At 30.9% G+C, this 22,871-nt stretch overlaps 1 non-coding gene across 1 annotated transcript; it reads right to left on the bottom strand.

Moving 5' to 3' along the window:
- Positions 1–2,011: 2,011 nt before the first annotated feature.
- LOC120205806 lies at positions 2,012–2,118 on the bottom strand. The gene has a single exon (XR_005524058.1). It is a non-coding gene; the product is annotated as a small nucleolar RNA R71 (small nucleolar RNA).
- Positions 2,119–22,871: the final 20,753 nt, after the last annotated feature.

Genomic DNA, 22,871 nt, shown 5'->3' with positions numbered 1-22,871 from the left:
GCCAAGGCTATGCACGTCTTCTTTTGTGCATTAGGCCTGGATGAATACGGAAGAGTCTCCTATTGTTCTAATGCCAAGGAGATATGAGATAAGCTCCAAGTCACTCATGAGAGAACCGATGAAGTGAGGGAAACGAAGATAAGTCTTCTCAATCATAGCTACGATAATTTCAAGATGAAACCCGATGAAGACATCAAAGCTATGACAGATAGATTTTTCGTGATTGTCAGCGGTCTCAAAGGAATTGGAGAAGTTATCTCCAATGAGAAGTTTACGAGGAAGATAATCTACTCTCTTCCAAAGTCTTGACAATCAAAGAAGACGGCTATTATCGAAGTTAGAGACCTAAAGTCTCTCACTCTCGATGAATTGAATATTTCTCTTCTCACTCATGAGTTGATGGTGAAGGAAGAGGAATATGATGAAGGAAAAGAAGAAGGAGGTGAGACTTACCTTCAAATCCACCAATGAGAGTTATGAAGATTCAAGTGAAGAGGTGGATGAATATGATAATGAAGAAGAAGAGATGGCCAAGCATTTTAAAAAGTTCAAAAGATTCATGTCTTCCAAGGAAGTGAAGCATGAATCAACCAAGAAGAAGGGTCTACTCGGTGTGCTTCAATTGTCAAAGAAAGAGGCATGTCAAGTATGAATGCCATCTCCTAAAGAAAAATGGATCAAGCAAGAAAAAGGCATTTGTGGCAGCTTGGAGTGATAAAGATGACTCCAATGATGAAGATGAAGTAGCCATCATATGCATCATAGCCACTCATGAAGAGCCCGAGTTATCTTCTAACTCAAATGAATTAAATTCACTTTCTTTTGATGAGTTACAATATGCTTATAATGAGTTGTATTTGTAATTTGAGACATTGAATTCCAAATATAAGAAATTAATTTCAAAACTCAAAGTTGAAAATGATTTGGTTTTAAAAGCAAAAATTGATTTTGAAAAATAAAATGAAATTTTGAAAAATTATTTAGAGTTTTCAAAAGTCAAAATCAAAGATTTAGAAAAAAAAGACAATTTTGATTTGAAAGTTGATCTAGAGAGCTTAACAAAAGAAAAACAAATAATTTCTCAAAACAACTCATTCTGTTTAAAAATGGAAAAATGCTCACATTGCCATTTTTATGGTCATTATGAACATACTTGTCCTTTGAAGAAATGAAAACGTTTTAAAATTAGACAAGTATGGGTTCCTAAAGGAACAAGGGGCATTGAAACTAATGTTCAAGGATCCAAAGCAATTTGGATACCGAAATATACTTAAATGTCTCTTGTAGGTGTGTGGGAGCAATGGTGATGAAGATGAAGATACTCAAATGCTCTAGCCACACTTGAAAAGGAATGGGTAACCTCTAAGCTTAATGATTTTGATTTTGATTATTTGATTGCTCATTTTGATTTAAGCATGCATGAGTTCTGATTTTAACGGTTTGATTTTTTTCATCTAGTGTATGTTAAAAAGATGTTATGATGAACATTTTAAAGTTTAAATGATTTTTCATAATTTTTAGTTCATCATTATGAATTTTGGTCAAAATTGATTTTCAATGCAAATGATATCTCTCTAACAATTAATATCAACTTTTCAAGTGCTTTGATTTTACACATTTTAAAATTTTTGACCTAAAATTTAATGTTTATGCACATGTTTCAAAATGTTAAAGATATCTCTCTAACAATTGATATCAAATTCTTTAAATGCATAACATTTGTGAAAAAATTTATGCATATGTAATTAATTTTAACTATTGGTATTGCATAAAGTATTTTAGACTTGGATATATTGAATTTCATGAGCTTCTAACATTTTGTTAATCTTTGTTGAAATTCAATTTTGTTTAAGTGTCAAGATTTTAAAGCTAAATTTTATTTGGAATACACTTTTTGAGGGGGAGCTTTGATTTTTCAAATGGTTTTTAATGTAAAAATTACCACTTACTCTCCAATGTTATGTTTGAACTTTAAAGTTGAATTCTTTTTTATTTAACAAATATAACTGATAAATTACGTAACGACATCACTTCTTTTCAGTAGGAAGATGATGAATCCATGTACGAGGCTTGGGAGCGATATAAGGAGCTTTTACACAAATGTCCCATGCACAGATTCCCAGTATAGACGCAAGTGATGATGTTCTACAACTCAATAAATAAAAACAGGAGGATGATTCTAGATGCTTTGGAAAATGTCATGCTCATCAACAAGTCACCAGAGGAAGCAATGGAGATTCTAAATTATCTCACCAAGAATGATTATCAGTTCCCAAATAAAAAAAGAGGAGTGAGACGTAATGCCACAATAAATGAGCTTGATTCAATTGACACTATCTCTGCACAGTTCGCTACCTTAACCAAATTGTTTAAGAATATACAATGACCAAACAATCCACAATAGATCAAGGTAGTAAATTCCTTTTGTGAGTTGTGCAATGGTAACCATGATTCTTTTAAGTGTCCATATAACCAAGAATCTAGCTTCTATATTGGAAACTATAACCAGAACAACAACGCGATGTCCAACACGTACACTCTAGCTTGGAGGGAGTACCCTAATTTCTTAGGGAGCAACTTGAACAATGCCCTCAATCAGAACAATTAGTATTCACAAGCATCGGGATTCCAATAGAACATGCTAATACAACATATGTTGCAACAACAATCAACACCATCTAGCTCCTTGGAAAATACTCTCAAATATTTTATTTTAAAAACTAAATATTACATGGTTGAGAATAATAGTTTCTTGAAAAAGATTGACTCTTTCATTAACAGGACTAAGATGAGACTGTAGAACTAAAAGGCAGCTTTGAAATCCTTAAAGACACAGGTCGGATTACTTTCCCAAAATTTGAACACAAGCCCACTAGGCGGTTTACCCGGCAATTTTGAGGTCGCAAAGGGAGTAGGCCATGAGAAGTGTAAGGTAATCACCACCAAGAGTGGATGAAAGCTAACTGAAACCCATCCACAACCCACGAGAAGAATTCAACCAGCAAAGCAGTTCCATTTACAAGAAGATACATCTAACAATATTGCTCTAATCGATATTGATAAATCAAAGGATGCCCGGGAAAGTCCACATGCCTCGATAATTCCAAATACAGCGGTAAGTCCATCAATCAAATTTAAACAGATGGGAAGAATAAGGTGTTTCAAATTCCACTTTCATTCCCTCAGAGGCTGAAAAGAAAAAACAAGAATATCAGTTCAAGAAATTCTTGGACATCTTAAAGCAAGTTCACATCAACTTTTTCGTTGGTTAAGGTGATTGAGAAAATATCAAACTATGCTAAGTTTCTTAAGGACGTGATTTCTAAGAGAACGGTGCTAGAAGAGTTTGAAACAGTTGTTATGACTGAGGGATGCATGTCCATGTTGCACAACTGAATGCCACCCAAACTATAAGATCCCGGTAGGTTCACAATACCATGTGCAATCGAAAATTACTATGTCAGTAAGGCATTGTACGATCTTGGAGTGAGCTTAAACCTTATGCCTAAATATATGTTCAAAATATTGGGTATCGAGAAGGCGAGACCTACAACAATTATGCTACAACATGCAGGCAGATCCTATGTGCAACTAGAGGGAAATTAAAATATACTGACAAGAGTTGATAAATTTATTTTTCACGTTAACTTCATTGTTTTAGATTTTGAGACAGATGAGTTCGCACCTATTATCCTTGGAAGACCATTCCTAGTAACATGAAGAACCTTAATTGATGTCGAAAGGGGTGAACTCACTATGAGAGTGAATGACCAGCAAGTCAAACCGAATGTTTTTCCAACCATAAAGCATACTGATGATCCAGAGGAATGCCAAGGCATTCACACCACCACCAAATTTAATTTTAAAGTAGAGGAGAATTGTTACAATAATTCTTTTGTCTAATCAGAGAAAATTGAAGAACCGAAATATGGAGAGCAAGATAAAGCAAATTGGATAGTGAGTCATCCGGGTAAATATTTTAAAGCATTATACTACCCAGGTAAGAAAGGTAAACTTAGAAAATCTTCTAGTGAGCAACCTCTCATGTTAGAATTGAACCCATTACCAGGGTAATTAGTACTTCTCAATTTTCGGTTAAAACATTTTCGGGGAAACTAAAATCGAGATGGTCTAGGCTATTCAAGGTAGTGAAACATTTCCCCAATAGTACCGTAATAATTAAGTCCACAACCGACGGACATGAGTTTAAAGTCAATGGACAATAATTAAAGCACTACATTGGTTCTCATGTTGAGCATGACAAGGAAGTGGTTACTCTTGGAGAAGCATGAATATGCTCTCCTTCAGTTGTTTAAAGTCAACCGACGGAAATGTTTCACTTGTTTTTATTTGTTTAACTTTTTCATTTTTTATTTATTTTATTTTTATTTTTTAGGATTTTATTTTTATATTTAAGTTGTATTCCTATTTATTTTTTATATATTTAATTTAGTTTTTCCTTTCATTTAATACTTATCTTTCTATTTTGTTTTAATTTTAGGATAAGATTTCAAGAAAATGAACAAGTATCCCAATAGTACCATGCCTATTCCAATTTTCCCTGCTGAATTACTTGCCTTGGTGCCTGAAGATGCCACAACAACTGCTGCACATCATAAAGGCAAAGTAACTACGAATGAACCTACTATCATCAGATTCAAATGAGTCTATCTCTAAACCAATGACATCACAACTGGTCGTACTAGAAAAGAACAAAAGTTCCACCATCGAAGAGACTGAACACGAGAATGCACCAAGCGATTAGGTTGAAGACATAAGGGTTCATAATGCAGCATCAACAACACACTCCCTACCACCACAAGTTAGCAAACGAATCAAATAAATGGCCCAAAAGATACTTATCAATCAAGATGATGACCTTTCTGATTAACCCATTTGCTTTGCATGCATTGAGGACAATGTTCATCTCGAGTTTGGGGGGTTGTTATTCATTTTATCATATTGCATTTACTATGTCATGCTTTGAGTTTGCATTATTCATGTTATTCAATCAAGTTTTCTATGACATCTGTTTTTTATGGCAATTAGAAAGACAAACAATTACCGAGACTTTGTACTTACCTATGATGAGATAATTGCCTATAGAATTTTAAAGCCAAAATTATTAGGACTTAAAGATAATTTGATATTACCTCAATGATTCTTTTAATGATATAACTATTTACTGAATGTCGTGTTTGGTTGACTTGTGGGTATTTTGGTAAATACTTAATTATACTGCATGTTTTTGTTTAAGTTATATGTGAATTATATTTTAATATAACAATTTAAGGCAAAATGTTTTTGGACTTGAATTGAATTTATTCAAAGTTCTCAAAAATAATTCAAAGTCCTTAAAAGTTTGGAATTGAGCACAAAACAATTTTCTGTACAAGTAGTATTGATATTGTTCTTACAGTATCGATACCAATTGATCAAGTACCAATATTGTTCATATTGTACTGATACCAAAGGTAAGGGAAGTATCGATACTCACTAGGTAGTACCGATACTACCAGCTTTGCTCCGATTTCATAATGCAAAAATGGTACCGATACCCAAAGGGGTACCGATACTACTATGTATAGTAGTACCGATACCATAGGCATAGTATCGATACCATCAGGTCCCAATGGCTAGTTGATTTAAAAATAACAAAGGTAGTGTCGGTACTCCCTTTGGGAGTACCAAAAAGGGAGTACCGATACCCCTTGGTCTGGGTAACTTTGTTTTGCACAAAAATTGGTCCCCCAATGGCTCCAAACAATCTCAAACGGCTAGAAATGGCCACAACAACATTCCAACACATAAATAGAAGTTAAAGACACTTGAAGAAGGGTTAGAACACCTATCCAAGCAATCAAACACAAGATAAATTATAACATTTATCCAAGCAATCAAACACAATATAAGAGCTTTTCACTCTTCATTCCAATTCTCTTGTAAATATTTGTGTTTTGTGAACTTTTAATTTGTAAACACCTTCCTTTCTAGAGGTTTATTTGTTTACACTCTTTTTCCTTTGTAAAGGGTTTTGGTTCTATCTTAGCCATTGAAAAGATAGGGAGTTGTAAAGGTTATCTCCTTGTCCTTGAAAAGAAATAACAAATTAGTGAATTTGTTAGAAAATACTTAGTGAGGAGCTAAGGTAGTAGATGTAGACTTGGTTGATAAGTCGAACCACTTTAAATCCTTGTGCCAAATTGTCTTATCTTTTTGTTCTCCTTACTCCCTAAATTCAATTCTATCAAATAAACTTCTTTGCACTTTTTCGGTTATCCATTGAGCCTCTTCAATTATCCTAACAATATGTGTAAACTAGAAAATTTAGAACATGATAGGATGTCATTAGTTTTACCTATAAATATTCCTTGGTGTTTGATGCCAAGCTCGGCTCCTTGCTCTTCTCATTATCTTTTACCTATGCATGAAAATCATCACACGCTAAGTATACACTTAGTGAGGCATTCATAGAAATATTCAAGGAAATTCAACACATAAATGTAAACAATAATAATATTCAATTCATTATGATCATTTTACCTGCATTTTCGATCATGCTACTAATATTAACATAATATGAATCACATAAATTTCTTACCAATATATTTTCCATTTGTTCCATAAGATGCTTATTCACCTATATATCAATTATTAACAATAAACCATAGCCTAATTTAAACCCAGAGGTTCCTTGGTACTTAAGTCAAATATGCATCGAAGTGTTTGCACATAAGGTCATTCCCACCACCTGCACTAAGTGTCTTGGGTATACACTCTAGTACTAAATCAAATATAACACATAAGGTTGTGCCTACCACATGCACTAAGTGTCTTGAGTATACACTCTAGTGCTAATCTGGATACCCAACCCTACTTTTGACTCTATGGATGCCAACTACACCCTGTCCCTCAATGACTTACTTGGGAATATAATCTATTTTTAGTCCATCCATGGAAATGTATATCAATATAATTTAACATTTAGTAGTTCATACCATAAATAACATTCGCAATAAACATCATATATATTCATCATAAACACCATATATAATAACCAGTGATCAATGCATTTTATATTTAACCTTTGACATATTTAAAATATGTAAAATATCTGATAAATGACATAAATATCATGTTAATATAATCTAGGTAGACTTATCGCAAGTCTTCCTAATGATGTATAACACATCCATGTATAATGTCATACATGCATTTCACTCACTTTTACACTTTATATACAAGTCAAAATATAAGTCTCACTAAGTTTTAACTTGATCCATTACTTTTAATTCAGTTCGATCCCAAAATTTATCACAATTTCATATTCTAGCAGTTTGCACTACCTTCAAAGAAATATTAATTTTTATTATTCTACACACTTAAAAATTGTACCTTTTAAACCACTAGAAACTAGACAAATAAAAATCTAAATATATAAGGAACTTCTTCTAGTGTAGTTTTCACAATTTAATGTGAATTTTCAAAGTTGACTTACAAAAGTTGTTTTGAGCATAATATGTTGTCCTATTTTCTGACATGTCCTCGATTAAAAATTCATATTTTTTTGTATACTAATCAAAATAATAATCCATTTATATAAAACAAAACTAGACTGATATACAAATCCAATGGTATAAAAATCATCCTCTAATCATTTCTGTAGAATTTATGGTGATTTTCTAAACTTATTATTCATATCACAAATATAGGCATATTTCACCAATTTGTATTTTCAGTTTATTCACTAATTCTATTAGCTCACCAAATGCACATATATGTGTAAATCACAAAGTCACATAACATTAGGAGTCACTTATTACCATAGCAACTTCATCACTAGCTCGTTACAAGCCAATGTTTATTTGATAGCATAAGTAAAAATTAAATATGCACTCACCTGGTATCCTCAGCTTGCAAGCTTCCTTAGAAATTCACATTTCATCCTTAAGCTTGTCCTTATCTTTAATATTGTTTAATCTTGATTTCAAGCACACAATCTAAATGAGCATCATTTACAAAACATATGTGATTCAAACCACATGTTAGAATCTTACCAACATAGGCAAACATTAGGAAATAAATTCCTAATAAATCTTTCAATGCTCATTCGATACAAATTACATTTCACAACGTAAATGTTGACCTTAACAGTTCTATTTTACCATTTAAGTTCCTTTTTATCTAAACTTCACACGGGATTTTCACTTAAGTTCCCAACTTTTCCATATTTTTTATTTGAACCTCAATTTTTACCAACTTTCCAAAATAATCCAATTTCACATTCTAACATCAATTTCAACACTCTAACATTAATTTCTAGCATAGTCCATCAACTATTGAACAATTACATTAATCCCATAATTTTTCATAATTATCAAATAGGTCCCTAACTTTCACAAAATTAAAAAAGAGTCCATATAACTTTCTAAAGCTTGTAGAAACCTTCCTACATCATTTTCAACCCTTACATAATTTTTCCATAATTTTTCTCACTTTCAAAATTTTAGGCTGAATATCTTAGGGGTAAGGTTTCATGATTTCACTTGATTTAAATTTTATTCAAGCATGAAATCAACCTTTATTCAATATTTAAAAGTCTCTAAAATTAAACTCCTAACCAAATTTCATTAAAACATAAACTTCCCCAAAATTAGGGTCTAGGTCAAGTACGCAAGAAACATTTCTAGGTGGTTTAATCATCAAAAAAGGTTGAAATGATTCTACAAAATCAAAAATCTCAAAATCAATCATCAATTCATGAAACCCTAACATATTCATAAACTATAAAATTTGGGATCTAAGTACTCAAGCAAGATTAGCATGCAATAATGGTATTAAATGATAGAGCTCTTCGAATATAAAATTTTTTCTATTTCACGCTTTAACCCAAAAACCTAAGGAAATTGCTTGAAAATGAAAAATAATTTTTTTTCTATGAACCTTGTGAAGCTTATGCCCATGGCTGATTTTGAAGAAAAATTGTCATGAAATTTCTAGTTAATTTCATGTTAATTTTTCATTTATTAAGCTTAAATGAATTTAAAATTCATTTAATGGGAAATGACATTTTTACCATTAATGAAACTTGACAATTACATCTATACCAAGCCACATGTTACTTATCGCATTTTCCAAGTCAAATATGAACAACTTATTATGACCTTTACAACTTTGCCTTTGCTTTTTTTCCAAAAAAATATGAACAACTTAATATGAACAACGGTGGTTTGGGCATGTCCTTAGGCGACTACCGTCGGATGCAGTAAGGAGGGTAGAGTCGATTACAGTCGACGATGCCAGAAGGAAAGGACGACCAAGGCGAAAGTGGGAAGACTGCTTAAGATCTGATTTGAGGGATTTAGCCCTTACCGAAGACATGACCTCTGATAGGAAAATATGGAGGCTAAAGACTAGGGTAGTCGAGTAGTGTGGGTCACATCTATAGGGTGTATCATCTCTGTCTTCTTTTAATGTCTTTGTAGTATTTTCCATGACTTATACTTTTTATACGTTTCTGTTATTGGTATTTATGAAGGATTAGAACTGGGCTTGCTAACGTTGACTTCTGTGTATCATTCTCTTCATGTTTCCTCTTTTAAATTTAGTCGGATCTTATGTTTCTGTCTATATGCAGAGATTCTTTCGTAGGGATTATTATGCAGGGATTAATTCCCGTTACAGACGCACATATGATTTTAATGACTGCATATGAATACTGTTTAGCTATGTATTTATGTATTTATTTATACATGCATTGCATTTTATCTAAATTTTTAATTTTCTGACTGCCGGAGGTCTTCCACGGAAGCTACTCTCAACCTGGCGTTAGGGGTAGCCTACTACCCTACCTCCCCCTTACCCCATACATATGGGAATTGGGTTTTGTTGTTGTTGTTGTTGTTGTTGTTTTTTTCCAAAAAAATAATCTTGTCATTTTCATCCAATGGTCCAAATTGAATATGGAAATAAATTCTCAAATCCAATGATCTATATTATTTTCCATCATTTTAAAATATGAAATAACAATTATAAGCTTAAATTATTATCCTCCAAAATTTCTCAAAATTTATGTTCGATCCGATTTACCAAAATTTTACCGGACTTTAACATTTTATAGCTTTTAAAACAAAATTCGTATCAGAAATCTAATTCCCACGAAAACTCATTCATGGGGGTGAACTATTCATTTATGGGATGAAATTTCTTTTAGGGAAATTACCACTTTTTTCCTTGAACTTTTCCCAAGTTTATACTTTAGCCACCTAACATTCAAAATTTACATTTTTGTAACTAACCAAAATTTTGGGGTGTTACATCAATAGTTGTTGTTCTATGATGGAATTTAATGTTAGAGTGATGAATTTGATGTTAGAATGTGAAATTGGATTATTTTGTGAAATTGGCAAAGTTTGAGTACTAAATAGCAAATATTGAGTAAGTTAATGACTTAAGTGGTAATAGTGGAGTTTTTGAGGTATTGGGTTTGAAATTAGATGCTGTAAATTTAATTAAGTTGTTTGAGACTTGAATTGAAGTTAAAGGGCAAATGACTATTTAGAATAAAATGAAAAAGTTGAGATGAATTCTAAAATAATGCATAAATGGTAGTTAAAATGTAAAGTTGAAAATGTTATGTGAATTTGGATAAAAGGGGACTTGAATGGTCAGCTTGAAGTGTTAAGGTCAACATTTATGTTGTGACATGGAACTAACATCGAATGAGCATCGAAAGATTTTTAGGAATTTATTTTCTACTGTGTGCCTATGTTAGTAAGATTTTAACATGTGGTTTGAAATGTATACGTGTTGTAAATGGTTTTCATTTAGATTATTACTGAAATCATGATCAAGCAATACTAAAGCTAATGAGAAGGTTAAGGATGAAATGTGAATTTCTAAGGAAGGTTTACAAGCTAAGGACACAAGGTGAGTGCATTTAATTTGTGTTTATGTTGTCGAGTAAACATTGGATTGCGATGAGCCAATGACGGAGCTAAAATGGTAAGAAGTAACTCCTAAAGGTTTTGTGAATTTATGCTTTATGCATATATATTTAATTGGTAAGCTAATAGAATTAATGAATAAGCTAATGATGCAAATTACTGCCTATATTTGTGATCTGAATTGTATGTTTAGAAAATCACCATAAATTCTACAGAAATAATTAAAGGATGATTTTTATACATTTGGATTCATATATTAGTATACTTGTTTTAAAACAAATGGTTATTTATTTCGATGAGTATATATAAAAAGATATAAATTTTTTAATTGTGGATAGGTCAGAAAACAAGGCATCAGATTATGCTCAAAACAACTTCTATAAGTCCGCTTCGAAAACTTACTATAAATTGTAAAGATTGAACTAGAAAAGGTGCCTTATATGGTTAGATTCATATTCGAGTCTAGTTTTCAGTGGTATAAGTGTAACAATTTTAAGTGTGTATATTAATACAAAATAATATTTCTTTGAAGGTAGTGAAAACTGCTAGAGTATAAAAATGTGACAAATTTCGGGATCGAAGCAAATTGAAAGCAAATGATTAAACTTAAAGCTTAGTGAGGCTTATATTTTGACTTATAAATAGAGAGACAAAGTGAGTGCAGTTTATTTATTTAATTATTCTGATTGAGAAACACTTGTGATAAGTTAACCTCCTATTATTTTTAAAGTATGATTTAATTCTAATTACGGAATATTTCCATAATGCTTATATAAAAGTTTATGAATGATTTTTGGGTGTGAATTACCCAGTATATTTTATATGATATTTTCTGAAACGATATCAGAATGATTTTACAAAATGATTCTATAAAATGATGTTTTTAATGATAGAATATTTTCTAAATGCTTATGTGAATATTTTATGGATGTTTAAGGTATGAACTGCCCAAGATATATTTTTATGATGTTGAATTAAAAATGAATATAATTTGAAAATATTGATTATTAAATGAATATGATATGATCTGAAAGCTCACTATATGTGGCATTGAGAGTCGTAGGTACAATTGACCTGCCATGATGAGGTGTGACTCTAATTCTGATATGGTACATTTGTGTACAATATGTATAGCACCGTTGGTGCAACTGATATGATTACACATGCAGTGCACATTCTTATTCTAATGATGGCACTATTAAGTTCTTCTTGTGCACACTCATCTGACTCACGTACCTTACATTGTCATAAATATACATTGGGTTATGAATTTAAAGTAAAGCTATGAATCTAAAGTAAATACGAATATGAAAGTAATATGAATTTGGAAATCAGTTCTGAATCTAAGAATGAATTTTGAAGTGTAAAAGTAATATGACATAATTATTATGTTTAATAGATTATCATGGTTTTGACAAAATTATGAGATAATGATTTTATTTGAATCAACTTTAATGTTTTAAATTGTTATAATATTATTAAGTTATTTTATATTTGATTTCACCTTAGTTTGTTTATAATGTCTCACTAAGTTTATATTTAGTGTGTGATGATTTTCACATGTAGGTTAAGAAGAGCAAGTGAAGTAAGTAATGGAGCTTGGCATCAATCAACAAAGAATGAATCCATGTATCAGTAATGACATCCTACTCTTTTAAATTTTCTAGATGGCATGTATATGAGTAAGAAATGTCTGAGATATATTATTATGAATAGAAATATGAATCTAAATTTTGTGGTTTAGATAAAAGTTATATTTTATTAGAATAAAGAAATATTTTATATTAGACAATTATTAGGCAGCTCACCTTATGAGAGAAAACAGTATAGAATTGTCTAGTTATTGCATGAAACTGATATTGATTTGGTGTTTAAATACTATAATATGATTTTATGTGACTATATTTGAAGGATTAAGTTGGATAAGTTTTAAAATTTAAAATTTGTATTGGTTTTCAACTATAGTATGTTTGTAAATGTTGTGTAACACCTTTGACTTGTATTCGGGTACATATACGGGTTAAGGGTGTTACATTTATTGGTATCAGAATTGTAGGTTTAGCCTATTCTAAGTCTAAATCGAGTATGTTTTGTGTGTTGAAAAGTGTATACATGTAATACACCAAATTTTGATTAGTGACCAAAATGCAACTTTTGAAAGTTTGATGGTCAAAGTATAAACTTGTAAATGTTTAGGGAATTAAGTGATGAAGTTCCTAAAAATAATTTTATTCTACAAATAGATATTTTACTCTTGAGAGTGGGATTTTATGGAAATCATATTTTGGATTTGGAATTTTAGTAAAGAAAAATTAGAAAGGGTTAAAGCTGGTAAGGAATCGGTAATTTCATATTAAATTGGAATTTTAGAAAAAATTGAAGGATGATATAAAATGGCTGGAAATTTTATTTTAATATTTTGGATCAGAGAAATTTGGTTTGGAAATGTGCAATTTTTTAGATTTAACCAAAACGACTAAAACGCAATTTACGAAAATTTATGAGAATTTTCGTAAATCAAAGTATAAATAATTCATATTTGACTTTGAAAGATGATATGGATGAGGTATATAGGTTTTATGGTGAATATGGAGATTCATTAATGGAAAAAATGGAATTTCTTATTGATTTGAATAAAAAAATGCCATTATGTGATATTATGTCACGTGATGGATTATTTAATATTAGACTATCAATAATGGTGGAGCATTTTCAACTTCTTCCTCATCCAAGCTTGTCGTGGGTTTTCTCCTAAGATAAGAGAAAACTTCAACTCAATTTTCAAGGAATTTACTTAGGATTTTGAGTAAGTTGTAAATAGAAAATTGTTATATACGAAAAACGCTATCATTTGGTACCAATATTGCATGATAATCTTGTTGGTGTGCAAAGATCCCAAATTTTATAAGTTGTTTTCATAAAAAGGGATCATGAAATTAATGATAGATCTTGATGTTTGTGAAGTAGTTGATTCATATTCAAGCATGTATGATGATTAGAACATGTTAAATCTTTCTAGAACTTGTTCTTTAAGTTTTTGCCATGGATTGTGTGAATGAGAATATTATGGAAAATTTATATATGGGATGAAAATGATGAAGGAAGTATTCTACAAGTCTTTGAAAAATTTGAGGACCATTTCATATTTTTGAAAAGTTAGAGATCAATTCGTAAATTTTGGAAAATTGAGGGATTTTTGTATAAGTGTTGTATAATTGATGTATTATGCTGGAAATTGTTGATTGGGAATTTAAATGAGTGTTATATGTGAAAAATAACTATTTTGGAAGTTTGAAAAGATTTGTGTATTAAGTACAACATTTGTATAGTTGGGATACTTAAATGTAATTATGCTTTTGTAAAAGCATTTGAATGGAAATATATTCAATGCTGGAATTATTGGTATTAAGAATATAAGTGATAAAATGGTGAAGGACCATTTTGTGTAAATTGGAAAAGTTGGTTCCAATGTTAAAAGGAATTATTAAGAGATAAGTATTTTGATAGATAATGAGTTTCAAATATATTATGGAGCTATTTTGGGATATGTTTATGTTAGTATAAAACTAACATATGTATTGTTATGAATTTGTGAATTATACAGGTCGTAATTGATTTTTGATCGAAACAAGTCAAATAGAAAAGGTTTTATTGTGGACAATAGTGAGGCACAAATATTATAAAGTGTCAAGGTGAGTGCAATACATGCATGACATTATACATGGATGTTTTATACATCATCAGGAAGACTTGTGATAAGTCGACCTTGTTTATGTTGACATGATATTTATGTCATTTATCATATATTTGATATATTCTAAATATGTCAAAGGTTGAAAATATAATGCATTGATTTTGGAAATTGTGATATTTTACCATGAATATTATTTCGGGTATGAACTGCCCCATTGTTAAATATTGATAATATACTTTGCCATGGATGGATCAAATAAAATAGATTGTATGCCCAAGTAAGTCATTGAGGGACAGGGTATAGTTGTCATGCCATAGAGTCCAGCAGCATGCTGCATACGGGATACACTAAAGGATACCTAGTGTATATGGTGGGTTCGACCTTATGTGCCATACGGGACTGTACATAAGGATACCTAGTACAGATGGTGGACACGACCTTATGTGTCATACGGATTAGCACTACGGTGCTTCTATTTGACTTGTGTACCTAGGGTCTTCAGGGTTGTATATTGGGCTATTGTCTATGGTATATGGTTATGGAATAATGGCAAGTGTATTGGTAAAATAAGCTTATGAGCTTATGGATAAATGGTAAGTATATTGGTAAAATAAGCTTACGAGCTTATGGTATTAAATGGTAAAATATTGCACATGTATGTAACATGATTTTATGGCATTTTGATTTGGACATTGAAATTCATGCATGAATTGTATTGCACTGTATATAGTCTTAATTGCCTCACTAAGTATATACTTAGCGTGTGATGATTTTCACGCGTAGGTAAAAAGTCAGTAGTGGAATAAGGAGTGCAAAGCGACATCAAGCATCAAGAAGTATATTTCTATATCAGTAAGACATCCTAAGATGTAATGTTGACTTTATTAGTGGCATGTAACTATTAATGTTTTAATTACTTTGTTGAACAAATTTGGAAACAAAATGGAAATTTTATGAGTTTTGTATAATGCTGAAATTAATGTAGCAGTGCATCGATTCACAATTATAATTTGAAATTTGGTGCATCGATTCACTGTTCACGTTACTGTAGCAGTGCATCGTTGTACACTCTTCACTATTCACGGAACTATTCATAAAAAATCTTTTGAATTAAATTTGTTATAGAGAAATATAAATTATATGATATGATATTTTTATAATATCAGTTACCATTTTAAGAAAATAAATTTTAAATCGTTCCAGAATTGAAAATGGTTTTAAAAATTTGGGTGACATCTATAATTTGTATAGGTATAATTATACGGGTTATGGGTGTTACAATACATGTCACTAGGATGTTATTATTACTGATATTATGGTTATGAGATTCGATTGATGCCACTTCTTTACTAATGAAAGTGGATAAGTATAGTATATATCTAAAATGTCAAAAATAGAAGGTTTAAGGTTAATGATCGAACAAGAGGTTCGAGAATTTAAAGATAGTGATAATAATATAGTTAATCATAATCCTCCTGATTTATCTGATTATGATAGTGCACCAGCACAATAAAAAGTGCTAGTACGGGAATAAAGAATCCCCATTCTTGTTTAAATAATAAGTTGATTAAATAAAGGGATATAGGATTTAAGCTAATATGAATTAATTTTAAACGAATATGTATAACTACTCTTTAGGCCAGAGAGCTTAAAGGAGTTATATATGTAGAAATAGTTTGTTACAGATTCAAGTAATTGAGTTTTAATGGATTTGATAGAATTACCTTTCAAATGTAATTTTTTGTATGGATTCGTTGCCTCCTACCATGTCATAATAATTTACCACTTAGAGCGATTGATTTAATGAACTCAAAAGGTTTTGAGATCAAACTGGTAAGTAAATTTATTAACTGATGTGATTTTAGCAGTAAATACCATGAAGTTATTACTATAAGGTTGTTAAGTCTTCTTAATCAATGTGAATGATATGTAAATTTTCAAAGATTAGGTTGGAAGATATTCCAATTGTTCGAGAGTATCCATATATGTTTCTAGAAAACTTACCTGGATACCTCCAGATTTAGGTATAGAATATAAAATAGAGATATTATCAGGTACTACGTTTATTTCTATAGTCTCGTATTGAATGACTTTGACTGAACCCAGAAAATTAAAGGCGTAATTATTAGAATTATTAAGATCGGGTATTTACAAGACTAAGCGTGTCATTTGGTACGCATCAGTGTTATTTGTGAAAAAAAAACAAGAGTCTATGTAATTATGCATGGATTATCGTTAGTCAAAATAAGATAACAATGAAGAATAAGTATCCTTTTTTAAGGATTGATGGCCTTTTAATTAGTTAAAATGTGTATTGATGCTTTCCAAGATTGATCACCGATTTGGAATATTATCATTTAAAGATTAAGGAAGAATATCTTCCTAAGATAGTTTTTAAAATTAAGTATGGACACTACGAGTTTACAACAATGTCGTTTGGTTTAATGAATATTTCTGCAACATTTATGGATTAAATAAATCGAGTATTTTAGTTAAACTTGTATTAATTGATGGTAGTGTTCATTGATGATATTTTGATCTACTATAAAACCAATGAAGAACAAGATGCATATATTTGTATAACTCTTCCAACTCTTCGGGAGAAAAGTTGTATGCTAAGTTGGCAAAGTGTGAAGTCTAGTTGTCTAAAGTTGCATTCTTAGCTGAGATAAGAATATATCTCAAGGAAACATGACCTATAGTCTAATGATAAAGTCCAAAGAATGTATCCAAATTTGGAACTTTCTTGGGACTTTCTAGTTACTGTCAAAGGTTCATGAAGAACTATTCGATGATTGTTTTCCCTCTAACAAATCTATTGAAAAAATATACGCTATTCAATCGGACTAATAAGTGCCAAGAAAATTTCAAGATGTTAAAAAAGAATATTGATATAAGCTTCAAGGTCAGTGTAATCAGTATCTGGAAAAAGATTATATGATTTATAGTGATGCGTCTCATAATAGTTTAGGATGCATGCTCGTGCAAGAGGTAAAGTTAGGGCTTATTCTTCAAAGTCATTGAAAAACAGACACGCTATTCATTTGGACTCATGATCTCGAATTGGCGACAGTTTTACCTTATTGATAAAATGCCACTATCAATATGGTGAGTGACGCTATATTTATACGGATCTCAAAATTCAAAAGTATGCGTTAACTCGAAGGAGTGAAAATAAAGGAAATAGATTGAATTCCTTAAAGAATAATAATGTGCTTATCGACTACCACTAGGAAAAGTAAATGTGGTAGTTAATACACTAAGTCGAAAGACATTTCTGTTCCGAAAGTTTTGAATATGTGATTGTCTTTAAAGAAAGATGGTGTTTTGATTGTAAAATTAAAGTTAAAGCCTATGCTGCTAGATCAAGTAAAGGATCTTCAAAGAAAAGATGAAAATTGTTGTGCTTGTCAAAGATAGAACAAGTGGAAAAAGTTGAAACCAAAGACCTTGAAATTAAGTCTGATGGATGCTTGTATTGTCGAAGAAAGAGTCGATATTAGTAGCAAGTATAAAAAGAGCTATCATCAAGTTTGTTTCTAAATGTTTGTTATGTCAACAAGTTAGAGTGAGCATCAAATGCCTTATGGATGTTTGTAACCGATTTCCATTTCCCGTTGGAAATGGGAACGAGTTACAATGAATTTTGTAACAAGGGAAGGATTATAGATAATCTCAAAATGGTTGTTAATTGATAAAACTCTTATTCAGATTTGAGAGGAAAATAACACAAAGTATGAAAATACAGTATACTCATCTATTTACATCATGTGTGTATTAAAAATTCAAGGATGAATTTTTCTTAAGGGGAAGAATTGTATTACCCCAAATTTTGGTTAGTGACCAAAACATAAATTTTGAAAGTTTAGTGGCTAAAGTATAAATTTGGGAAAAGTTTATGGACCAAAGTAGTAATTCTCCCAAAAAGAAATTTTTACAATAAATGAATAGTTCACCCCCAATAATGACATTTTTGTGGGAATTAGATTTTTTATCCGAAATTTGTGTTAAAATCTATAAAGTGTTAAAGTTTGGTAAAAATTCGGATCGAATAGAAATTTTGAGACAATTTAAAGGATATTAAATTAATTTTATAAATATTATTTCCACATTTTAAAATGATGGAAAATAATGTAGATCTTTGGATTTGAGAATTTATTTCCATGTTTATTTTGGACCATTGGATGAAAATGGCAAGATTGAAATTTTTAGAAAAGTACATGGGTAAAGTGGTAATGGGTAAAATAATTTGTTCATCTTTGACTTTGGAAGATGATAATTATCATGTATCAAGGTATGGATGTAATTATCAACTTTCATTAAGGGTGAAATTATCATTTCCAATTAAATGAATCTTTAATTCTTTTAAGCTTATAAATGACAAATGTACATGAAATTAATGTAGAAATTTCATGACAAATTAAGTCTTCTTCATCCTTTGGGCGTGAGGTTCTTTCAAGGTAAGAGAAAATTTTATTTTCATTTTCAAGCAAATTTCTTAGGTTTTTGTATTAAAGTGTGAAATAGAAATTTGTTCTATTCGAAGAGCTCTATTATTTGGTACCAATTATACATGCTAATCTTGCTTGAAGACTTAGTTCCAAAATTTGTTGGTTGAAGAATATGGTAGGGTTTTATGAATTGATGATGGATTTGAGGTTATTGATGTCGTAGAATTGTTTCCAAGCTTGATTGAAGTTCAAAATCACCTAGAAATTTATCTATTGCATTCGGCCTAAACCCTAGCTTTTGGGAAGTTTGTGATTTGGTTAAATTAAGTTAGGGGTTTAATTGTAGAAGTTTTGAAATGTTGTCTAGAGATAGAATCCATGCTTGAAACAAGTTGGAAATCATGAAAACCCTACCCTATAAGTTTTGGCCATGATGTTTTGAGGTCAGAAAAATTATGGAAAAAATATACAAGGGTTGGAAATGATGTAGGAAGGATTTTACAAGCTTTAGAAAGTTTTTTGAACAAATTTGTAATTTTTGAAAGTTAGGGGACCTATTTAGTAATTTTGAAAAGTTATGAGGTTGATGTGTAATTGTTCAATAGGTATTGTTTCTATATTGGAATTTAATGTTAGAGTGATGAATTTAATGTTAGAATGCGAAATCAGACTAGTTTGGGAAGTTGGCAAAGTTTGAGTACTAATTGGCAAATATTGAGAAAGTTAGTGACTTAAGTGGTAATAGTGGAGTTGTTGAGGTATTGGACTGGAAATTTAATTAAGTTGTTTGAGACTTGAATTGAAGTTACAGGGCAAAGGACTATATAGAATAAAATGGAAAAGTTGAGAAGAATTCTAAAAGAATTCATAAATGGTAGTTAAAATGTAAAGTTAAAAATGTTATGTGAAGTTTGAGTGAATTTGGATAAAAGGGGACGTGAATTTGGATAAAAGAGGACTTGAATGTGTCGTAAATGGTGTTGATTTAGGTTATGATTGAAATCAAGATCAAGCAATGTTAAAGCTAAGAGAAGGTTAAGGATGAAATGTGAATTTCTAAGAAGGTTCACAAGCTAGGGACATCAGGTGAGTGCATTTAATTTGTGTTTTTGTTATCGAGTAAACATTGGCTTGCGATGAGCCAGTGGTGGAGTTAAAATGATAAGAAGTAACTCCTAAAGGTTGTGTGAATTTATGCTTTATGAGTATATATTTATTTGGTAAGCTAATAGAATTGGTGTATAAGCTAAGGATGCAAATTAGTGATTTCTACCTATATTTGTGATCTAAATAGTAAGCTAAGAAAAATCACCATAAATTCTACAGAAATAATTAGAGGATGATTTTTACATCGTTGGATTCTTATATCAGTATAGTTTCATTTAAAACAAAAGGTTATTGATTTCAAGAAGTATATAAAAATATATGAATTTTTAATCGATAATAGTTCAGAAAACAAGGCAGCAGATTTTGCTCAAAACAACTTCTGTAAGTTAGATTTGAAAATTTACTATAAATTGTACATATTGAACTAGAAGAAGTTCCTTATATGGCTAGATTTGCATTCGAGTCTAGTTCTAAGTGGTATAAGTGGAATAATTTTTAAGTGTGTATTAATACATGATAATATTTCTTTGAAGGTAGTGCAAACTTCTAGAGTATGAAATTGTGATAAATAAAGTGTCAAAGTGAGTGCAATTATTTATTTAATTATTCTGATCAAGGAAAACTTGTGATAACTCAACCTCCTATTTTTTTTACAGTATTATTTAATTCTAATTTTGGAATGTTTCCATAATGCTTATATATAAGTTTATGAATTATTTTTGGGTATAAATTACCCAATATATTTTATATGATATTTTCTGAAACGATATATGAATGATTTTACAAAATGATTCTAAAGAATGATGTTTTTAATGATAGAATATTTCCTAAATGCTTATGTGAAGATTTTATGGATGGTTTAGGGTATGAACTGCCCAAATTATATTTTTACGATGATGAATTAAAAATGAATTTGATTTGGAAATATTGATTATTAAATTAATATGATATGTTTTGAAAGTCCATTGTATGTTGCATTGAGAGTCGTAGGTAAAATTCGCATGCCATGAGGTGGAGTGATTCTAATTCTAATATGGTACATTCGTGTACATTATGTATATCACCGTTGGTGCAAATGATATGATTGCACTTGGAGTGCATTTTCTGATTTTGATTATAGCACCGTGAAGTGCTTATTGTGCACACTCGCCTGACTCACGTACCTTGCATTCTCATAAATATACATTGGGCTATGAATTTAAAGTAAAGTTATGAATCTAAAGTAAAGTTACGAATCTAAAAGTAATATGATTTTGGAAATTAGATCTGAGAATGAATTCTAAAGTGTAAAAGTACTTGTTATGGATATGAAACGTGAAAAAGAATATAGCATGATTATTATGTTTGATATTGATTATTATGGTTTTGAAAAATCATGATATGATGATTTTCAAGTTTCTGAGAGGGAAAAGTGGCTTGAATAAGTCGACTTGAATATGTCACACCACAAATTAGGGTTTAAAATTTTCTTAAATTTTATTTCGATGACTAAATTAAATTTGAGGACTATAGTGAAATTTTGATTAAATTCGGATCCAAATTAATAAAACAATTAAAACTGGAGAACCTATAGTGTAATTATACCATTTTTTAAATGTGGGTTTAAAAACCCTAAAAATTAGAAACTTTCCATTTCTGAAAAGTTTAAACCCTTCTCCTCTCTCTCTCTCTCTCTCTCTTCAACATTTCCTCTATTAGAAGTAAATATTTAATCAACATTTCATCATCGATGGTTGTTTCGTTTTCAACACCTCCTGCACCATCGTGCTCCTTGCGTCGTCCCGAGTCTACTGGTGTTCATCTTGTCTCCGTTGCCGCCGGCGTGTAAGGGGTGAAGAAAATCAAGTTGTTGACGTTGCGAATTGATCTCTCTGTCATTCACTACTATGAACCGAGCTTGGTACTCATGTTTCCCCCGACCGAGGGTTGATTAGATTCGGTGCTTCCCGTCCGTCAGATCCGCTCGATTTGCGTTCTTCGAGAGTTACTCATAGGTTTTTGTAAATTGTTTAAATATAGGTTATTATTAGTAGAGCACAAGGTTCTTAACCTTGAGGTCGTGGGATCGAGTCCCATGGAGGGAATTTTCATAATTTGGAGGTCTTCTACGGAAGCTGCTCTCAATCTAGTATTGGGGGCAGCCTACTATCTTACCTCCCCCATATCCCATTACATATGGGAACAAGGGACATCCATCCATCCATTATGATTCATATATAGATTTTCCAATTCGTATGATCTAGCACTGCCACTGAGCGTGATCGACAGACTCGGTAGTAGGCTTCCTTATCATACTACTCATACCGATACAGGTGTGTTTTTTGATGGTGTTACATTACTGTTTTAAATTATTTATCTGAAATGTTTTAGATTTCTGATGATACTAAATATTTTTACGACATGATACCTGATTTTCTGAATACTGTTTATCTGATACCTGATTTAATATTTATTTCTTATATGATCTATTGTTACGATATTTATGTATTTGATTTCTAAGTATGGAATATTTTCATGTTTTAATGTATTAAACTACCATTTTCACTCAAATACATACATGTTTATTACTTTCATTGGGGGTATTATTTGAGGAAGTATATCAGGCATAGTCTATCACTTGTAAGACCTTAATGCATGCTCCTTTTTCTTTGTGCGCATGATAAGTTCTTACCG

This window comes from Hibiscus syriacus, unplaced genomic scaffold, assembly GCF_006381635.1.
Source record: "Hibiscus syriacus cultivar Baekdansim isolate YM2019G1 unplaced genomic scaffold, ASM638163v2 tig00013040_pilon, whole genome shotgun sequence".
Taxonomy (NCBI): Eukaryota; Viridiplantae; Streptophyta; class Magnoliopsida; order Malvales; family Malvaceae; genus Hibiscus; species Hibiscus syriacus.
The sequence above is the reverse complement of the archived record's forward strand: the minus strand, read 5'-3'. Positions and strand labels throughout refer to the sequence as shown.